Source organism: Sinocyclocheilus grahami, unplaced genomic scaffold, assembly GCF_001515645.1.
Source record: "Sinocyclocheilus grahami isolate Dianchi unplaced genomic scaffold, SAMN03320097.WGS_v1.1 scaffold1119.1, whole genome shotgun sequence".
Classification (NCBI taxonomy): Eukaryota; Metazoa; Chordata; class Actinopteri; order Cypriniformes; family Cyprinidae; genus Sinocyclocheilus; species Sinocyclocheilus grahami.
In genome coordinates, this window is record NW_015506298.1 from 291,087 (window position 1) to 302,691 (window position 11,605).

Here is an 11,605-nt window from a genome sequence, read left to right on the forward strand (position 1 = left end):
ATGAAGGGAAGAAATATTTCAAACAATATTAGACTGGTGTTAGACCTTTTAGATTATTCAGATTTGGTAAATGAGGAAGCTCTTATTTTGTTTTTAGATTTTTGTAAGGCTTTCGATACCATTGAGCACAATTTCATGTATCAGGCCCTTAATTATTTTGGTTTTGGCCCAACTTTGACAAATATGATGCACACACTCTATAATGATATTTCAAGTAGCGTTTCTTTATCCGGTGGTACGTCTTCTCGTTTTGTTATCCAAAGAGGCATTAGACAGGGATGCCCTGTTTTTCCCATTTTTATTTTTATTAGTAACTGAAACTTTAAATCTTTACACTGTGCATTGCGCCCAAATTAAAGGTATTGAGATAGGAGATTTCACTTTAACTATTAGTCAACTTGCTGATGACACTTGTTTATTTTTGAAAAACAAAGAACAGGTCCCTGTTATTCTGGAGGCACTCAAACTGTTCTCTGATGCCTCAGGTCTATCTGTGAAGCAATCTAAGATTGAGATTATGGCTGTACACCAACGAGAAGACTTGTGTATATCTGTAATACAGGTTAAACAGGTAGTTAGATACTTGGGTATTGTAATTAGTCAATCAGCCACAGAGAGACTTACAGAGAATTTTTCGCAAAAATTACAAAAACCAAGAAATATTTTTAACTGTTGGCTCCAAAGAAAATCTATTCAAGGTCGTGTATTGATTTCCAAGGCTGAAGGGATCTCCAGACTTGTATATCCTGTATTATCTCTTTACGTAGATTCTAAAATGTGTGCTGCAGTTGACAAAATTGTCTTGCCTCTCCAGATCAATTTAAATACAGAGTATATTAAAAGGAAAGCCATAATCAGAAGTGTATCAGAAGGAGGACTAAATGTTTTAGATTTTGACACTATCAGTAATATATTTAAAATTAATTGGATCAAGCACTGTCTTTGTGAAAATAACCTTCCATGGTTTCTTATCCCCAATCTAATCTTCAAAGAATGTGGTGGTCTTAATTTTCTACTTGCTTGTGATTTCAAGTGCACTAAACTCCCAATTAAGTTGTCTAATTTTCACAAACAAGCTTTAAATGCGTGGAAATTAGTCTACAAACACAATTTGTCTCCCCATTCCTGTGTTATTTGGAATAATCAGTATATATTATTCAAAAACAAAACCATTTTTTGGAACGATTGGTTCAACAAAGGTTTACTTTTTGTTACAGAATTGATAAATCAGTCACGTGACCTATATAATTATAATGAATTTGTTAATTATCTTGGGACAAATGCATCTTCTGAATAATATTTAAAACTCCTTCATTGTATCTCCCCGAAACTACTCTATCTTATAAAAAACGAAAAGATGTATAATCCTGTAATTGGTTCTCGTCCTAATCTGACTGTTGGGGGCCTTTCCATTAGGAATAAAAAATGTAATAATATGCATATCAGAAGAATATTAACCAAAGAAAAAAGTGCTTCACCTAAGGCAATGGTGAAGTGGAAACAGGATTATCACTTCCTTGTTTTTAATATGTGGTCAGATATAAATAAATATGTAATTCCTAATAAAGTCAAAGAAACTCACTTTAAAATAATAAACAGATACTATCCATGCAACAATTTTATTAGTAAGTTTAAAGAAGGGTTTTCACCATTATGCAGTTTTTGTAAAGAAGAAACTGAAACAATTGTACACTTATTTTTCAGTTGTAATTTTACCAAATTATTTTGGTCCCAATTTCTTTGTTTCTTTTTGAGTTATTTTACAAGTTACTGTAAAATACTCTTACTGTACTGTCACTATAACTGATGTAATGGTCTTGTTTATGGATTGTGATACTGGTTTATGAAGGGTTTTCACCATTATGCAGTTTTTGTAAAAAAGAAACTGAAACAATTGTACACTTATTTTTCAGTTGTAATTTTACCAAATTATTTTGGTCCCAAGTTTCTTTGTTTCTTTTTGAGTTATTTTACAAGTTACTGTAAAATACTGTTACTGTACTGTCACTATAACTGATGTAATGGTCTTGTTTATAGATTGTGATACTGGTTTATTGGAAATGGATAATATAATTAAACTTCTTATTCTATTAGGGAAATATTATATACATAAAGCAAAATGTTTATCGACTGTACCAAATGGTAGACTAATTTCCACTGATATGAAGATTTTTTACAACTCTCTAACTTCAATACAGAACAATCGAAAAGCTGTAAAGACACCTAGGATGCTGAAAAGTTTACTTGATGTATTAGAAACATGATTGATATGTGATCTAAGATGCAGAATTTTGGTTTTATTGTTTTACAGATTTAAATGTCTTTGTATTCCCCTTTTGTTATCTCAATAAAAAAAATGTTAAAACCCAGATAAACCCCGCCCTCGGGAGAAGGCAGCAAAGGGGTCTGCGCTGCTTTAGAGAAGAGGAAGAGAAAACTAGAGGTGCACGTAAAAACCTATTCATATACAGTATGAATCGCGATTCTGTCTTCTAACGATTCTAATGGATTCACAAGTTTCAAAATCAATGTTCTAAAGCAGCGGTTCTTAATACTGAAGTTGTTGATACATTTTCAGAAAATTTTAGTGTTTTAACGGATGACTGGGCATATGATGCAACTACAGTTGATCAGTTGAATGATTTTAATTATATTTGTTCTTCAATATAAGACTCAGTGGCCCCAGTGAAAATTAAAACAAGGTCATTAGTAAAAGGGCTTCAATTTCCCCTCCTTTGGTTCAGTGTGAGGATAATCCAGGTTGTAGGGAGGTATTGCTGGATTCCTTTTCACCTGTATCCGTGCAGGATATTTGTGAGATTGTGCAACAGTTGAACCCTTGAGTTGTTTTAATGATGTGGTTCCTGTAAGATTGTTTAAAGAAGTGGTTGGAACTATAGGTCCTATTCTTCTGTCTATAGTGAACAGTTTTCTTATTTCTGGATGTGTTCCGGAGGAGCTAAAGATTGCTACAGTCCAAACGCTCCTGAAGACGTCTTCATTAGATCCTGCAGTTGAAAATAATTATAGACCTATTTCTAAACTACCTTTTATTTCAAAAATAATAGAAAAGGCAGTAGCCAAGCAATTGTTGAAGGTAGTTAATGAGAATAACATTTTTGAGAAATTTCAGTCTGGTTTTAGAACAGACCATAGTACTGAAACTGCTCTTTTACGAGTGACTAATGATTTATAGATGGCAGAGGATGCTGGTGAATGTTCAGTTTTAGTTTTATTAGATTTGACTGCAGCTTTTGATATGGTTTGATATGGACTGCGGCGTTGGATTGGTTTGTGTCTTATTTGTCAAATAGGATATTTGTAGTGTTAGTTGCAGAGGAAGTATCCCAACGTTCTGAAGTTGTATGTGGAGCTCCGCAGGGATCCCTGTTAGGACCAATTTTGTTTTCAATTTACATGCTTCTGTTAGGTGCTATAATCCGAAAATGTAATATAAATTTTCACTGTTATACAGATGACTTACAGTTATACCTATCATTGAGTTCCAAGGATCTGAATGGTCTTGATGTCCTTCAAGCATGTTTAATAGATTTAAAAAATTGGATGGCTTTAAACTTTCTGCAGTTAAATACTGAAAAAAAAGTTGTGATAATTGGTCAGAGCTCGAGTAAAAATCAGATTGAGCTTGCTCTAAATAGGGTTTTTCAGAATAATAAGCAGGTAGTAAGAAATTTGGGTGTTTATTTTGTTACTAATTTAAACTTTGAATTTCATGTCAAGAAGTTGGTTCAGTCTTGTTTTTATCAGTTAAGAAATATTTCTAAGGAGAGACGGTTTTTGAATTTTAATGATAGAGAAGCTTGACTATTGTAATGTTTTGTTTTCTTCTTTGAATCATCGTAATTTATCGCATTTACAATTAGTGCAGAATACTGCCGCCAGATTATTGACATGAACAGTTATTTCATCATATTACACCTGTTTTAGCTTCTTTTCATTGGTTACCTGTTTTTTAAAGATTGATTTTAAGATTATTTTGTTGACATTGTTGTGTAATATGCATAATACAATTACCCTGCCTTATTGTTTAATGTATTTAGTTAATATGTCTAAGGGTGTATTATTTTGTTTATTTCCTGGGAAGGCCTCATATAGGCAAATATGTAACTGATGCATGTTGTAGAGGAAATTAAGGAATAGTCCTATTGCAAGTATGCCTTTACTTTTCATGTAATACCTTTGTATTATAACCAAATACAATTGTTATTGGTATTGTTTTATTGAGAAAGTGGTTTATTAAGAAATACACCACACATGATATTGTATTTGTTTTATTGAGAAAGTGGTTTATTAAGTTAAACACCACACTTGTTGTTTTAAGCATTTTTTAAGAATACATTTAAAACATGTAGAAGCAAGAGCACAGCTAGAGATGACACATGTATTAGCAAGAGCGTTGAAGAAAAAAGGTGGGCATTACCTCAGCTGGTGTGTTTCAGATGAAGTGTAAAAGACAGCAGTGCAAAAAATCCCAAAGAAGAAAAATGAGAATATACAAGGCCTTTTATAAACAACTTCTGGGGATTTCCAGTGTGATGTCACTTGTCTATAAAAGACTGAAGTGCAATGATGAAATCAGATGCTGCTTTGAGACCTGAAGAGCTCTCAGAACCATTGCTGATATTGCTTTGGGGGGGGTTAGTGTATTTTTTTTTACATTTTTAAACTACAATCATCCAACCTAAATGTTTCGTCACCCAATGTATTTGTGTTTTACAATTTATAATGTTGTTGATTCATATTTATATTGTGAGGAAGACACTTAAAAAAAAAACTTTCAAACTCTGAATTGAATTTATTTTAACTAAAAAAAAGTCAAGTAAACTAAGTAATAAAATAAGAATAGATTAATGATCACTGGCACAAACAAATACAATAAGATACAACTAAAATTAACTGTGTTTTAAGTTTTTCAGGTCGGTTTAACGGTAATATTCAGGTACATGAATACCACAGAAACAGAATAATCTATTTAACTTTAATATAACACTAGTTCGTCTTCAATGTATAAATAAACATTAATGACAGACAGCAGCAGGTTTATTTAGGTTGCTGTCTCTTTAAGACCTCATGCAATGATCAAACTGTTACACATAAGTTTTGTTTCTCAACTGTTTACATCAACTTAATAGCCTGCATACTGACAGTGTTTAGTATAAATCGACTGTTTACATGAATACTCATCATGACGGGCACTTTGACATATTTTTGTATGTATTTTGCCGTTTACGCGCAATAAGGCGCAGCGCGTCTCTATGTGTGCGCGCTTTGGGTGTGAGGTGGCTCACAGAAAGGGTCTCGCAGTCACAGAGCGCACAAGTACTGAATTGAGCACTTGAATGTTTAAAATTGTAAGACTCAAAAGCACGTGCAAATGATACATTTCGTCATCTGTTGCGAGCGTCTTTCACGTTGAAATATTTGCGGGAATTTCCCACGTTACAAGCACGGAAACTGCGGGAATCAGTAGAATTATGCGCAATCCCGCACCGAAATTCAAGCCCTGTTGAGCAAAGAACTTTTCAAGATTTATACTTTATTTAATACTTATATACAGTAGTTGTAAAATATTTGTACTGCTTACTTATTCATTTTTATAATAAACTGACTTGTATTTATATAACACAAGTCTGCCTCCCCTGGCACTGATTTATAGCTAAGCCAGAACAGACCACGGAGAAGTCTTCTGTGACCTATTTTGTAAGTATGAACTCAGATGCTTATGAGACAGGACAGATTCAACTTACTAAATAAATAAAATAAGGTAGAAGGTGTAGGAAAAATTAACACCATAAAACATGGCGCCCAACGTGAGGCAGATTGATCATCAATTACTGGCCAATTGCTCAACAGTTGGCTTACTCATTCGTATGTTTTGATGTTTAGAACATGAAATAAGAAATTATTGAGGAAAACTGAATCCTGCAAGAGAATAGAATAATTCAGATGGAATTATTTAAGTTAAAACGACCCAGAAAGGGTTGAGTGAGCATGAAAATTAGTAGACCTAATGAGCCGATAAAGAGGTGAGATAAAATCTCCTACGACAGGTCTCAGAGTGGCTAGAATAGTCAAAGAGACAGGACTTCTGTTAGGAGAGGGACAGAGAGCCAGACTCTCCTAACAGAGAGCCAGACTCTTCATTCAAGTTTATACAAGTGATACGGGCTTGAATAGGAGTAAGTCGCTTTGAAGGCAAAAGATTAACTGATCCTTTGGATCCCGTCCAGAATGAGTTAGAAAAGGGCAAAATACTCAAAAGTGTGTTAAAAAGTGAACACTAGACTTATGAGCTAGAAAATTTAAATAGTTAAAGAATAATAATGCCAGAGAAATGTAGGATGGCTACATTTAACATGGAAAAAAAGAGAAAGGCAGAATTATTAAAGGTTTAATTTAAATATTGAAGTTTTTTTAGCTAAATGAAATATTAATAAATAATATCTGAGAGGAGCAAGCACGGGGCACAAATTTTAGGTGTGCGTGTGTTGTAAAAGATAAGAAATCTGTGTAAATGTCTTCAACCATGAGAGTAGTGACGGTGCAGGCAAGATGTGGTTTCTGTCAGATGAATTATGGTGAATCTTTAAAACAGATTGCCGTGAAAAACCTTTGAGTGCAATGATCTTAAAATTTAAAATTAAAACCACAACAGCAACTGAGATGAGACAATAAATGTAGAAAGTAAGTAAAACTAAGCAGAGAATTAAAGTAGATATTTAACTTAAATTATTGGATGCTAAAATTTTCTTGTACTGATTAATTGAAACGTATTTGATATTACATACATAAAATAATGAAATTAACAGTAAGTCTGTTAAATAAACAATACAAATTAGAAACAACAACAGAAAGAATCTGACAAGTTAAAGAAATGAAAATAAGAGATGAGCAGCCAGGATCGTTGCAGCCCGTCCGCACCCCATAAAAAATGCCTGTAGTAGAAAGAGATTTACAACAGTCGCAATGAGAGTTGTAGAAGTTAGAGCTTGAATTACTCTTTATAGCATAAAGAGAGCAAAAAATTTGCTCAGAAATTTGTCAGAATTTATTCAGTATTTAAAAAGACTGTGATTAAATAATAGTGTATGATTAATAAAATAAAATAGTTAAAACAGGAAAGAGAAAATAAGTCAAGTTAAACCTTAGAAATTAAGTAAAGACAAATATACCTGGTTAAGGAAAATGGAAAATATTGATGAAAGTTGTTCCGAACAGAAGTGTAACTTAAAAAGATTAAAGGTGCTGTATGTACGTTTTTGACTCCACTAAAGCATAAAAATACCATAATATGTTTGCAGATATTTAAGAAACATGTTAAGTTAACATACTTGTTTATCTGAAAAACAATGCTACAGTCAGTTATTCTCCTTTGAAAATGTACGTTCCAGGCCGGATTATTGGTCTCTGTTTTGGTTTGTGAAACCCGCCCACTGCCAATTTACCCAATTGTATTTCGGCTCCCCGGGTTGTCATCAAAATCGTCAAGTGCGCTCGTTCCTATTGGTGTCGTCAATCTGCGTGTGCGTCAAGTCTGAGGAGGAGGGGCCGGGGGAAAAAAACCCTCTCCAATATTTTGAATTTGTTTTTGACTCTACTAAAGCATAAAAATACCATAATATGTTTGCAGATATTTAAGAAACATGTTAAGTTAACATACTTGTTTATCTGAAAAACAATGCTACAGTCAGTTATTCTCCTTTGAAAATGTACGTTCCAGGCCGGATTATTGGTCTCTGTTTTGGTTTGTGAAACCCGCCCACTGCCAATTTACCCAATTGTATTTCGGCTCCCCGGGTTGTCATCAAAATCGTCAAGTGCGCTCGTTCCTATTGGTGTCGTCAATCTGCGTGTGCGTCAAGTCTGAGGAGGAGGGGCCGGGGGAAAAAAACCCTCTCCAATATTTTGAATTTGGACTGCAATACCTAGTTCAACCACACGGTGTCAATCCTACATACAGCACCTTTAAGTCATTATGGCGCTTTTCCACTGCATGGTACGGCACGGTACGGTTCACTTTTGGGGGGTTTTCCACTGGGCACAGTACCTGGTACCTGGTACTTTTTTTAGTACCACCTCGGCTGAGGTTTCAAGTGAACCGTACCATTACCAAACGTGACGTGTAAACTCTGCTGATCACGGATTGGCCGGAGAGGATCGTCACTACCTGCACTTGCGACACAAACACAACAGAACCGCTAGATTTAAATCAGCACAGTCTGCAGCGAAGGATCGAACACAACTGTTTTGAACAAGCGCGCCTTTTTTAACAACCAAAAAGTGGTTGTTTCGTTGTCTGTTGAGGAAGTACAGATGTTCCTCTCGTTGATAGCAGAGGAGCGGATCCAGCGAGAGCTTGATGGGGCGACACAATGAAAATGTTTTTCAGGAGTCGCGGCAATAGAGGCGGCGCAACTATAACGACATGTGAATAATCCCGCCCACTCTAAAGCGGTACTGAACTGCAGTGGAAACGCAAACCGATCCGTGCCATACCGTACTGAGCTGTGCCGAGCCGAGTCATACCACGCAGTGGGAAAGCGCCATTAGTTACAGAGCGTTGTGCAGCTTGTAAAGGGATTTAAAACTTAAACAAATTGTTATACAGGAAGGTTACAATTAGAGGATAATAAACAAATGATAAAAAAGATGATAATAACAATACATTTTAGAATAAGTAGACTAAAGAGATTACTAAACAGGGAAAAAGGAGGATAAGAGAAGTTGTAAAATCAAAAAACTAGGAAAAAGTCACAGAGTGCAGAAACAAATAGATGAACCAGAAGACATTAAGATGTACAATAACTCCATTAGACACTAGGAGTTTGAAACTTAGTGAGAGCATAAATATTAAAAAAAACAGAAAAGCGTGAATAGACCACATTACAAAATAAAATGATTTGCAGATGCAATTCTTAACCTGCTGGGAGAACAAGCAATTAGAAAAAATGTAGGATACACGTGAGCAGTTAGAAGGGCAGAGTCCAAGGTCAGACAGGACTACCACCGAAGCGCCTCAGTAGAATAATGCACGCTGTAATGACAAATTATGTACTATTAATCGCTCTTGAGTTAGAAGCTGTACTGTACAACAATGTACTGAATTGAAATCAGAATCAGTAGAGGGGTTCAAATACATTTAACCTTGATAGGGACAGGACAGTAAGAAAGGAGAAATATTGCAGCTAAGGAGAGTAACTAAATTCAGAATTATTGGCCAAAAGCTGAAATTAGACGGATCAAATATAAAAATCACAGAACTAAGAAGAGAGGAAGAGACCTAATAAGATAGTGAGATAGGAAGATTGTTAATATTTTAACGTTTAGTCAAATCACCTCCTGCTGCAAATGAATATCATAGTTAATGAATAATATACCGTATTGACCCGAATATAAGACAATGTTTTTTTCTTGGAAACACGTCTGAAAAAACGCGGTCGTCTTATATTCAGCCTGCACTTTTTGACATGTCAATAATACACCCACAACAATAGGTGGCGCCAAATACGCATAAAACGAGTGTGCCATGAAATACGTAATGTAATGCATGTTGTAAAGATCGCGAGTAAAAACAAAAGAAAAAGAAAAGCTTACAGCTGCACGAGTCGTGACTGTCACGTTAGCCTGATGGGACCAAACTCTCTTTGTGATTTTAAAACGTAAGACAGTACCCAGATTTGAAGACTACAGTAAGATTTAACTTCTACTGTTAATAAGATTTTGGTAGGCTACTATTAGATGGATAGCCTAAATGTCCTAATTCAAGTGGGGTCCCTTTTTTTTTTTTTTTATGGTATATCAAACAGTGTATATATTTTAAATGTGATTGTTGGTACATTTGACCAGTTTTTACCATACTTTCAAAACAAAAATTTAAATAGGAAAAATATGCAATATGAAAATAATTGAAGACATAATGTGTTTTACTGAGAAAAAAACAAGATTTGGTTTTTAAAAAGCCTTTTTCCAAAAGGTACATCTGGACAAAGGGGGGTCGTCTTATAATCAGGGTCGTCTTATATTCGGGCCAATACGGTAGTTATAAATATATACTATAATATAAGTTAGGGAACTGGAGACAGCGAGCTATAGTGCGATTAGAATCAGAAACATCTGAATGCTGGGACAGTGCAGAAACAGACCGGAGGCAGAAGGACAGAAGGGCGTATTTTACTCATGCTGCTGGAATGAGAGGAATTCCAGTTAAACAGGAGTTTGTAACACAAGACAAGAAACACATGTACAGGCAAAGTTGTTGGAGCTGTAGTTGACAAATGCAGTTAGAAAGCAGATAAGACCTATAAGAAATCAGGAGAACATAATAGTGCAGATACAGATTGTATTATTAAAGAGGCATAAAATGCTAATTTAAGTTGCGAGGATATAAATAGCTTATTACATAAATGCACAGGATATGTTATATGAGCAGAACCCATAAAAAAGTGAGAAATTTAACAGGAATAGAGGATAAACATTCACTATGGAAGGAAATGCTAATTAATGCATCTAAAGACCAAGTTGCATTGTTAAGCGTATGGTTATCTACGGAGGCTGATATACCAATAACAGATAAAGTAAGATTATTAAGAGATATGGGTTCAAATAGCCCAGGTGGATATAAATTAGTAACAAACTTTGAATACTGTAGAAACAAATTAAAGAAAGACCGGCTGAATATGATTTGAGCTCTAATATGTGAGAACCGCAAAATAAGTGTATACAGATATAACAAAAAAGTTAATCCTTCGCAAACACAAAATAAAATAAGTAAAGAAAAGAAGTATAATACTTGATTTCAAGCTATGCAGAGAGAAAGGAAATAAACTGAATGTGTCTAAAACAGAAAATCAGAGCACAAAAGCCTGGAGGAAAGATAGGTAGAATAAATATACAAGAAAAAAATTTATTAGGAAGTAATACAACAAGCTATAGGTCAGAAGATAAATGGGGATGAATGACCCCACTAGAAGGAAATCTGGTCATTTAAAAAGCATAAATGTAAAACTCAAATATAAAAATGAGTTGGGCGTAATAAAGTAATGATTAAAATAGAGATATAGCCAGGTGCCGGAAAAATAAAAGTAGTAGAGAAAAAAAAGAGAGGGCTGGAAAATAGCTCATAACATATTTACTCAGGATGAGAAAATAAAAAACAATTAGGATGGCAAAAAATATCAAAATTATGAGAATAGTTAAGTTGTACCTAAAGGTTTGTAGAACAAGTATAGTTTAATAAGAAAGCAGATGTAACCAAAGGAAAATAAATTATGAGGGAAAAAGATTAAAAGACTATGATATAAACTGAAATACGAATTGCTGAATGAAAGATTTTATGACTCAAGAGTAAATGAGAAAAATGATATTGTGTATCAACTACAGATTAAACAGATGCATTCAGCAGCAAGCGTATTAAGAAAAATGAAAAGAAAAGAGGTCAGTTAATAAATAAGGTTCAAAATTGGCAAAAAGTAAACTAATTAAAGTGATGCATAGATGGCTTTACAGTGAAAGAAAAAAAAAGAGGTTTATGAAGATGGATAGAGATACATGATCCATCTGAAAAACAAATTAAATAAGACTATAT